The following is a 10,861-nucleotide window of genomic DNA, read 5'->3' as shown; positions in this document are numbered from 1 at the left end:
GTTTTATCAAGTAACATAAATATTATAAGTAAAATTGTGAAAAATAATGTACCTGCACTTTGATCCAAGTAATGTTGTTTGATTTAGTCCGGGATACCTGTGCGTCTCGTTGACTTCGGAACACTTGTATTGATCTAACAAAAATATAAAAGCATATATTTAGATCAATCTCACAAATAATTAAATATATAAATATACAAGAATATTTAGAACGATCCCACTTACAAATCAATAATTTCCTTCATAGCCGGATAATTGCTCCACTCACCATCTATCGAATTCAGAAAATATACCACTTCTCTTATCGGGTTGATAGCAAGCAACAACCAGTGTGCTCTATAAATTAAAACAATAGGTTATATGAAAATTTTGCTACGCAAAAGAAACAAAGATTAGATGAACTAAGAATGAGAAACTAACCCTATTGGTTGGGTATTATACGCCCAAAGAATCAGACTTTCTGTATTGCCGGAGGACATGAATCTATCGACTAAGCGCTCTCTAACTGAATCCGGTTCCGAAGCAATTGTCATTCCGCTGCAATGGTCGGAAGACACGAAATGGAATCTGTTTGACAATGCAGTCCCGCGCAACACTCTGTCATGTAACAACCTTAAATAAAAACATAATAAACATATTAGATTATTTTCATTGATATGTGTAAATAAATTGTTCGACTAATTAAATAATATATCAGATGAGTGAATATTACCGGATGTATGAGTGCATATTAGCGACGCCTAGTTGTTCATGCGTAAAAATCTCTTCCAAGTCATCTATTGCAATATGTGACATGAATTCAACAGCAAAGATACCTTCATCCATATTGATTTGACGGAGAGCACCTTCTTTCAAATCGGACATATCAACAAGTTTTCCGAGCATCGTCCGGTATCGAGGCACAAAAGCACCACCTTTTTTTGCCGCTTGCTTCAGAGGACCCTTAGGTGGTACGCTACGAACTTGCTGTGTCACTTGTTGTGACTCCCGAGCAGATGCCTAAAAATCATATAACAATCGGTAAAACATAAAATCATGCAGTCTTAGATTCAAATTATATATTAACACCTTAAATGTACCTCTTTTAGTGATGCAGCAGACTTCTCCTCCTGTAAAATCCCTTTACCCTTAATTGCGGGTTTTGTAGGAGCAGTCTAAAATTAAAATGTAAAAAATGATTAACGTAACGGTGCAGAATTGACATTCGAAATTAAAACTAAATGATTCGTAATGGTTTTCAATATACCTCATCACCAATGATAATGAGCTCCGAAGGCCATGCAACAAATGACCCTATTGCATCTCGCATCAATGTTGTCTCTGAGACCATGTCAGGTACCGGTAGCACCGCATCATGATCTAATACAACATCAACTGATACTTTCAGGTGTCCATCCAGGAGCGGTCTATGGTGAAGTAAATCTCCCAAAGTGTTGTGCACTTTTCCCTTGCCAACTAGGCGATAATTCGGTGACGATAAGTATAGTTGGCAAGAAGAAATGCCCTAAACCAATAGTAAATATAAAGTCATTATCGTAAATAAAATAGAACAATTTGTAAGGAAAAGAAATTTATAATTACCTCGGGAAGTTTTCTTTGACAGTTGAAACTAGCTTTATCACTAGTTTCTTTCACCGATGCAGTATTGCACTTTTCTCTCATATACATATCTTTATCTCTTTGCAATTCAGAGACTTGTGCTTGCAATTCCTGCAATTTTTGCAACACTTCTTCATTTGAAGGAGTTCTTCTCCTAGGATGCTTGTAAAAAGAGGTTGGAGTCACACCATGACCCTTACCCCTCACCCGACCGGGATACTCAGGAGCATCTAGTGCTCTACTAAGTACGCTCATATCATCCTGGTCCTCACCGGTGGACACCGTCTTCATGAATGAATACCTCATATTTTTTTGGCTGTCCCGGTGCCTCTTCAAGAAAGTTTCTATCTTTATCCTTAAGATAGGTGTTTGTCAAAAAAGCTTTCCACCCTCTATATCTTTTTCCGGCCAAACCAAGTATGAAGTGTCTACGCTCATCTGGTATGTCAAAAGTCCTCTGCAAAAAAAACATACGCATAGAGTGTGTTAATTAGTATAAGTAATTTAAACAAATTATCGTCAAGATAATAACAACAACCATATATGATACCTTAAGCTCGTCCCAAATCGCTTTTTTCTTCTCATCCAACTCTTCGCTTTTCAGATTCCATTTAGCTACGGAGATTGGAATATGCATACGAACAAGTGTACCAATATAGCTTGTCAACTTTGCAGAATTAGGACCAATTGGTTGGTTATCAGAATTCCATTCCAAATGGTATATTAATCCTTAGTCTCTATGTCGAATGATTCCCTTCATAATGGTGATGCCTCGTGCAACTTCTTTTGATGATGTATCAGGTGGAGCATTTGTATCCGGAGCATCTCTTTCTTGAGCATCTCTTTCTTGTGAGTTTTCTTGTGAGTTTTCAGGTGGAACATCTCTATCCGGAGCCATTGAACCTGTATCAAACAAACTAAAGCACATTAGTACACTATTAATAAGATAACAATCTATACAAGTCAAATGGAAGTCAAACCATGCATGTACAAGTAAATCGGAAACGAAATCGGTGAAATCAAAATAAGCGTCAAAAAAAGAAAGTTGTCGGAATTGCACGAAATTTACATGGCTATGGTAAAACGTCCCCACAGACTCAAAAATAAAGTCAGTTTTCCGAAATTCAGACCCTAAGCCCGACTTTTGATTACGGGCAGAAGCAAAACCGATAAAAAAACAGTCCCGAAATGTAAAGATAAGTGCATGAGCAGCTCCGGAATCGTCAAAATAGTATAGTTACATGTAAAGAAGTCGACAAACGGATACATGGTTCAAAAGTTATGTACAAAACGAAAATATGCACCAAAATTGAATAAGTATTGTAACAATCGGAATACAAATTGAAAAAAACTATACAAATTGAATATATAACAATCGGTACAAATTGAATAAAGCAAATTAGTCGGAATATGTATACTATTACCGTTATCACTAACGTCTCTTTCTTTTCTTAGTAGGATTGTATTCTACGCGTCTCTTAACAACGCGGACGGTTGGATTGATCCAAATACCCTCATTATGATCATTTCTAGTACAAGATTCATTCTCATTTTGATCGTTTCTTGTACAAGATTCAATGCCAACACCAATATCACCTTGATCTCCAATGTTTTCATCAACTATTTTGTTAGATAAAAGCACTATAGACCATTTCGTACTTGTCGGATCATTGACATAGAACACTTGTTTAGCTTGAGAGGCTAGAATGAAAGGCTCATCTTTGTACCCGACCCTATTGAGATCCACTTGCAAAAATCCTGACTTATCCATTCGTATGCCACTATTATTTTCAACCCACTTGCAACCAAATACAGGGATCTGAAACTTCGCGTAATCAAACACCAAAATGCGCTCGATAACCCCAAAATATGACAAATTTGCAAATTTCGGATTTAAGTCATCCGCACTTGATATATGCATTGCTTCAGCTACCAAGGTAACACCACTATTTTGCATAGTACTTTTATCATCCTGTTCTTTGGTATAAAATGTGTATCCATTAATTGCGTATGCGCTATAAGAAAACACAATTATACTTGGACCGTATGCTAAACATCTCAACCTTTCTGTTACTGAAGCAGGATCTGAACGATACTTTGAACAAATATGTTCCCTAAACCACGGAATGAAACTTCGATTGTGCTCTCTTACTATCCAATTCTCATTTCTATTCGGATTTAAATCTCGGAGAACAACCTTGTGCATTTCAACATATGGCTCAACCTCAATCTCATTGTGCAGAACATACAAGTGCGCTTGATCCCGTTCGACCATTGATACTGTCACAACTTTATTTCCAATTAGCCTTTTTCCTTCTTTTTTTCGACAATATGAGATTTGGGGAGTCCAATTGATTGAACATTTGACAGATATTCAGTACAAAACTCAACCGCTTCTTCAACAACGTATCGTTCGGCAATACAACCCTCTGGTCGACTTCTGTTTTTCACGTACCCTTTTAATATTTTCATATAACGTTCAGCAGGGTACATCCATCTCATATAAGCTGGTACGCACAATTGTGTCTCTTTCACAAGATGAACGATGTAACTCGGTGAACTGACTTTTATTTTTAATAAGCAACAATGTTGCGGTGAGCAAGAGTCGCCACCGACTTTTATTTTGTCCAATATTAGGAAAGGTAAAAAGTACAGAAAAAGACCTTTTGAAAAGAAAACGGGCTCGGGGGGTAAGTTATGAAAAGGGAAGGTGCAAGCACCCTTTTCATCCGTAGTTATCTACGGGCTCTTAATTTGCTTAGCTCATGTTTGTTTGTTTTGAATTGAAAAGGGACATAAGGACTTTAGCGTAAATGCGTAGCCTTAGTTTTTTGAAAGAGTTTTGAAAAGATGTTTTTTTATTGAGCTAGGCATATTAAGAGCACTACCCTAAATAGTTGGTCTTTTTCTATACCTTTTAAAATTCCTAGGATTATCCATACTATATAGAAGTAGGAAATCCTTGTTTATATTGGACGTGCGGGTCATCGAAGGGTCATCGAGGTCGTTGAAGGCAACATGATAGAGGTACCTTTAGCAATTCGACGGGACAATCATCGTTTCGTAGGCAAGCATTCGAGGGACTAGATCATAATATCGTAGGCAACATCGCGGGTCATCGAGGGACTTATGATCTTTGATGATTTTTAATCGAGGGACATTTGCTATTGGGTACCTCTATATTCGAGGGACACGACCTTATAATCGAAGGCAACCAAAGAGGGGCGTACTCTAGAGGTGAGTTAGTGCAAGTGTGTTGGATTCAAATATTTAATCTTGAAATTAGCGAGCTAACGTTCGTTTAATCATCTTGCCATACAATCCTAAGCATACATCTAGCAGTTAAATATATACAGAAAATAAAGTGCGGAATGTAAAGATCCTACGCTATTACATGGCTTCGGGGAGGGGATTACATAAACCAACAAATAAAATAAAAAATTACAAACCCGAATAAAAATTAAAGCTAAAATAAAAGAACAATATATACAAAATAAAATTATAAGTGTCCGTCAAATATCTCCGCGCTCAAGATGGGAGTACCTCACAAAAAAAAATATTAGTACAGATATATATACAATAATGCATGACAAAAAAAATCAAACATTAATCTAGAAATAAGAATATTAAAATCAGAAAGAAAATTAAAAAACCAAATAAAACTATATATATATATATATATATATATATATATATATATATATATATATATATATATATATATATATATATATCATTTTTTTTAATATAAAAATTCAAATCACACATTTTTTTGGTATATGCATTTTTTACTATTTTAAATAGTACGAGAAAGAACACTAAATTTTTTTTTGTCTTTTTAATATAGAATGGAATCCAATATAATTAATATAAAAGAAAGAAAACATAATTCTAATATATATATACATTTCTACACAAAAAATAGTCCTTCATTTACCACTACCAATAAAACTAACGTGACAACTAACTTTGAAGTTTGAATTGGTCAAAATTATAAAACATGGAAGGCCAACAGAAACAAAACATGTGGCAAGGCCATAAAAATAGAATAAGCAAAAATATAGAAGAAGACTAGATCTAGAAGTAAACATACAGAATGATAAGATTGAAAACAAAGTTATCTCGTGCCTCTCTCCTACCTTACTCAGTAAATCCATCAAAGACACCCATTGAAATTATACAACACAAATATAGAATTTAACAAACAAAGAAACAAGCTTTACCAAATTTGATGGTTGATGGCATGAAGATCCGTGCGCTGTCAGTGGTCGGAGAAGTGTTGTTCGCGGTGGGTCTTTCTTGTCGAAGCCGGTCTACGGTTGTGATCGAAGACGGATCTCCGGTAGATTCGTGATTGTGTTGTTTGCGACGGTTGCGATCGGAGCAAGTGGTGGTCGCGCGCTGTGCGTGTCGGGTTTACGGTTCGGATCTGTTCCCGATCTGTTCCTAAACTTTCTGCTCCTTTCGTTTGTTTATTTGATGATGTGATGGCTGTAACAAAAAAAAGACATTGATGCAGTAGTTAATATAATATGTTAGTTCAGATCTATGTTAGTTTTATGTTAGTTTTGTTGTTGTTTGTGTCAGCGTTGGTCTTGAGTTTGTGAAGGTTTCCCAATGGTGTTTTTGTGTATGGTCGGTGTTAACGAAATTGAAATTTCGAAGGTGATTGTGTGGTTAATACATGAGGCAAGTGTAGTTACTACAACATGGGGTTGACAATCGGTGTCTTCTTGGTGTATGTACAAGGTTTTGTATACAAAAGAGATCAAAAAAAATTTGTCTGTCTCTGAAGTGTCATGCGAGGGAGAGGATATAAGGGTTAGTGCCGTTGTTGTACGTGAATGTGTAGGTTTGGATTGTTGGTTTTTATCGTGAAATGTTTGTTAGTCTATTTATATTGTTTTTTTAGGTCAACAAAAAGAGCAATAAAATCATGTCATTCAATCAAGAAATCAAATTAATTTTATTTATTCTGATTGTGTGCCACAATTAAAAGATTGTATTAATAATAAAAACTAAATGCAGTAATGAAATCTTTTTGATCTTTTTTTTGATATTTTTGTGATAAAAAAGCATAAAATAAAAAATTAATAATTTCTAAAAAGCTAAAAATAAAAAAACGAAAATTAATATAAAAATATTATTTTTGTGATTTTTTTTTAATAAAATACTAATAAAATAAAGTTAGAAAATAAAAAGGGAAAAATGTTAGGAGTCGGATTCGAACCCGGGACCTCTCACTCTTGTACCATTTACCCTCAAATTCTTACCAAATGTGCCATGTCACTTAATCGAAATAAAATGACATTTATAATTATATGAGGGCAAATTTTGGGGTACAACAAACGACTATCTCTTTTTGCAATGTTGGTAAGATCGCGGGATCGATCACCTTACTACAAATTGACCTGAAGAAAAAACACAGTTTAGTTATTGCGCTTCTTACTTTTTCTGGCAGAATAGAACGTATACCTATTGGTAAAAAAATGTTCCATTATAACATGGCAATCATGCGTCTTCAAACTCTTTAACTTGAGGTCTTTCATGGACACAAGTCTTCTAATATCTGAAGAGTAGCCTTCTGGAACTTTAACTTCACTAAGGAACTTACACAATGTTTTCTTCTCCTTTCTAGATAGAGTGTAAATAGCAGGTGGCAGATATGTTCGTCTTCCTTTCGTCACGGGTCTCAATTCAGTTCTCATCCCCATGTTTACCATGTCATTCCTTATGTTAACGCCATCCTTAGACTTTCCTGGTATATTGAGTAACGTACCTATAACGCTGTCAAATACATTTTTTTCAATATGCATAACATCCAGGAAATGTCTTACGTACAACGACTTCCAATATGGAAGTTCAAAAAAAATTGACTTCTTCTTCCACCCACCCTTGACAAGTGAATGTGCAAAAGGCTTGCCAAACTGAGTGCTCACATCTTTCACCTTTTCAAAAATTTGATCACCTGACAAAAAGGGCGGGGCTGTACGATGATCGGCCTTTCCATTGAATGCTTTTCTCCACCCACGGTAGTGATGATTAGAATTTAAGAATCTACGATGGCCAAGAAAGACATTCTTTTGACAAAGCTCCAATCGTGTCGTATCGGTTTCATCTTCACAAACAGGACACGCTTTTTGACCTTTATTGCTGTACCCGGATAGGTTTCCGTATGCTGGAAAATCATTAATTGTTACAAACAACATTGCCCTCAAGTTGAAACTTTCTTTCCTATACCCATCGTAAACCTCCACACCGTTCTCCCACAAAAATTTTAAATCTTCGATTAAGGGTGCCAAGTATACGTCTATGTCATTCCCTGGTTGTTTAGGCCCAGAAATTAGCATAGATAACATCATGTACTTACGCTTCATACATAGCCACGGAGGTAGGTTATAAATCATAAGAATCACAGGCCAGGTGCTATGCGAGATACTTTGAATACCATGCGGGTTCATTCCATCAGTAGACAATGACAAGCGAAGGTTTCTTGCTTCTCTTCCAAATTCAGGATAATCAGTATCAACTTTCATCCACTGTGGTGAGTCTGCCGGATGTCGCAACTTTCCATCAATAATTATTTCATCTGCATGCAGAGTTAAGTGTCTTGAATCGGTCTCACTATGATACATGCGTCTAAATCTCGGAATTATAGGAAAATACCATAAGACTTTGGCAGGAGACAACTTTTTCTTATATCGAGGGGCACCGCATTAAGGACACTCATTCAACGCTGCATACTCATTTCGAAACAAAACGCAATCGTTTGGAGATGCATGTATCTTATCATAGCTCATGCCAATAGAGGACAACATCTTTTTGGCTTCATACGTTCGATTGGGAAGAACATTATCCTCTGGTAGCATATCTTTCATAAGGGCTAATAACTCTGTGAAACTTTTATCCGACCATTCATTGTCCGCCTCTAAGTTGTACAACTTTAACACCGCAGACAATCTTGTGAATTTTGAACAACCATCATACAACGGTTTCTCTACATCGCTTACCAACCTCTCGAACATTTTGGGACAATCCTCAAGATCTTCTTCAAGCGCTTCTGCAATCTCTTCGACTCGATCGCAATCGTATGTGTCTGTGCAATCGTCGTTTGAAGCATACTTCCTATTACACCTCGACTCAGCATTCCCGTTACTTTTCTCACCATGCATTGTCCAACATGTATAACTTCTATCAATTCCAAACCGTAGTAAATGCGATGCCAACTTATTCCCGTCAACCTTATCCCCATAACAGCAACCCAAGCAAGGACACGGCATTCGAATCGGGTCTTCGGAGTGCGCAACCGCAAACTCAACGAATTCCCATACCCCTTTCTCGTACTCTTTCGACAATCGGTTTGAATTCATCCATGTCTTATCCATGTCTTAATTAAGCTACACAAATATGCTTCTTGGTTTCTCTATGAGGTACTAAGGAATTCTGTCAAGATAATAAATAGCTATCATCATTATGTCTTGATCAGAATACCTAATGAGATCTTATAAAGTGTGAATAATAGAATACCTAATCAGAATACCCGATTTCTTAAAGAAGACAAAACCTTATTTCAAGGTAATATAAGTCCACAAACCAAAAAACTGATTGAGAGACACTAAATTGAAATTAAATAGAACCATAAAAAATAAACTATAAGCAGAAAACAACAAACTATAAGCAAGAAGAAAAGGATAGTAACCTGAGTTAGACTTGATGTGGGAGATGGGTAGGTTTGAATCAGCGTTGTACAAGTAGAAACCAGAGACTTCAAAGTAACTGTAAAATTAAACACACACACGATGCGGTTAAATACACCACTACTAACAAATATCAAAATAAACCCAATCTAGAACTCAATTATTTAAAATGATACGAAATCAATTATCAATTAGCTAGTAACTACAAACAAGAGAAAGAACAGATGCATACATGTGTACCACGACTTGTTCAACATACATTGGTTCGTAAATGAGAGGCTAGTTCATTAGTCCTAACAATTAACCTCAACTAACAGTCTAACTTTATAACTAACTTACAACATAACCACTAGTAGGATTAAGTGACTTAGACTTTTAAAAGTAAAACATGAAAATTGTATTATAAAAAGAATAAACAGGTGGATTCTATTGTAAGGTAACTCTATTATAAATGCTTAAATTTTTAATAATCAGATTTAGATAAAAGCGTGGATAACTTATGAAGTTAAGTTGTAAAACCTACTTAGTTGTTATTTGTTGCTATCTTTTTAAAATAGAATCTTAATTTATTTTCATACATCACTTTTAATATGAAATGAAATAAATATCGAATTAGTAATGCTTTGAGATTATAAGAAATCAAATTAGACAAAATACATATTATCACTTTCAAACATATATGCATTTATACAATTAAACAAACTTTAGTAACAAAGGTCTCCATTTTTCAAAACTCTACTCCTTTTAAGAAATGAAAGAATCCCCACTCATATTTTAGAATCAAGTAAAACCATAAAACATTAAAGTGAACATAGTTTCTCTTAATAATCATTTGGTGTAGACAAGTTATTAACCCTCAATTGAACTACCCATTACAATTCAAATAACTCAATGATATGACAAAGAAGAAATTATGCAGCAAGTAGTTCATGCTTTCATAATATACTATAGCTTTCATTTCATATCATATACTATAGCTTTCATTTCATGCTTTCATTTCAAATAACCCATTACAATTAAAAACGAAAATGGCACTAATGTGTTCTATTCTTGACAAATGTGTTTGCAATTTAGATATAAAAATATCAAAGTTCTGTTTTTAGCTAAAATGGCACTAATGTGTTCTATTCTTGAAAAATTGTGTTCTTCAGCACAACACATTCAGTACCCAACAACAAAGCAGCAAGAAATTGTGTTCATGGATTATAACCTATTAAGAAACATAGCCAGTCGAACAAAAACAATTACAAATAAAGCAAAAGAAAACAAGCTGACATACATGAAGATGACGGCGGCGGGGGAGGCGAGATGCTACACGGCGGTGGTGGCGGTGAACAGCTTTGAGTTGTGGGAGACGAAGTGGGGGAGACGAAGTGGAAGATTGGTTTTCTGGGCAGTTAGCGTCAATGGGAGAAAAAAGATGAATTAGGGATTCTGAACGCGTAATTTCAAATTTTGGTTTTAAATTTTTTAATTAAAACAGGCTATGAGAGCGCTTTTGAAAAGCGCCTTAGTAGACGTACCTATACCAGCGCTTTTAGGGGAAAAGCGCTCTTGTACCCTAC

The sequence above is a fragment of the Vicia villosa genome, linkage group LG7 (genome assembly GCF_029867415.1).
Source record: "Vicia villosa cultivar HV-30 ecotype Madison, WI linkage group LG7, Vvil1.0, whole genome shotgun sequence".
Taxonomy (NCBI): domain Eukaryota; kingdom Viridiplantae; phylum Streptophyta; class Magnoliopsida; order Fabales; family Fabaceae; genus Vicia; species Vicia villosa.
This window is presented reverse-complemented; position numbering follows the sequence as displayed.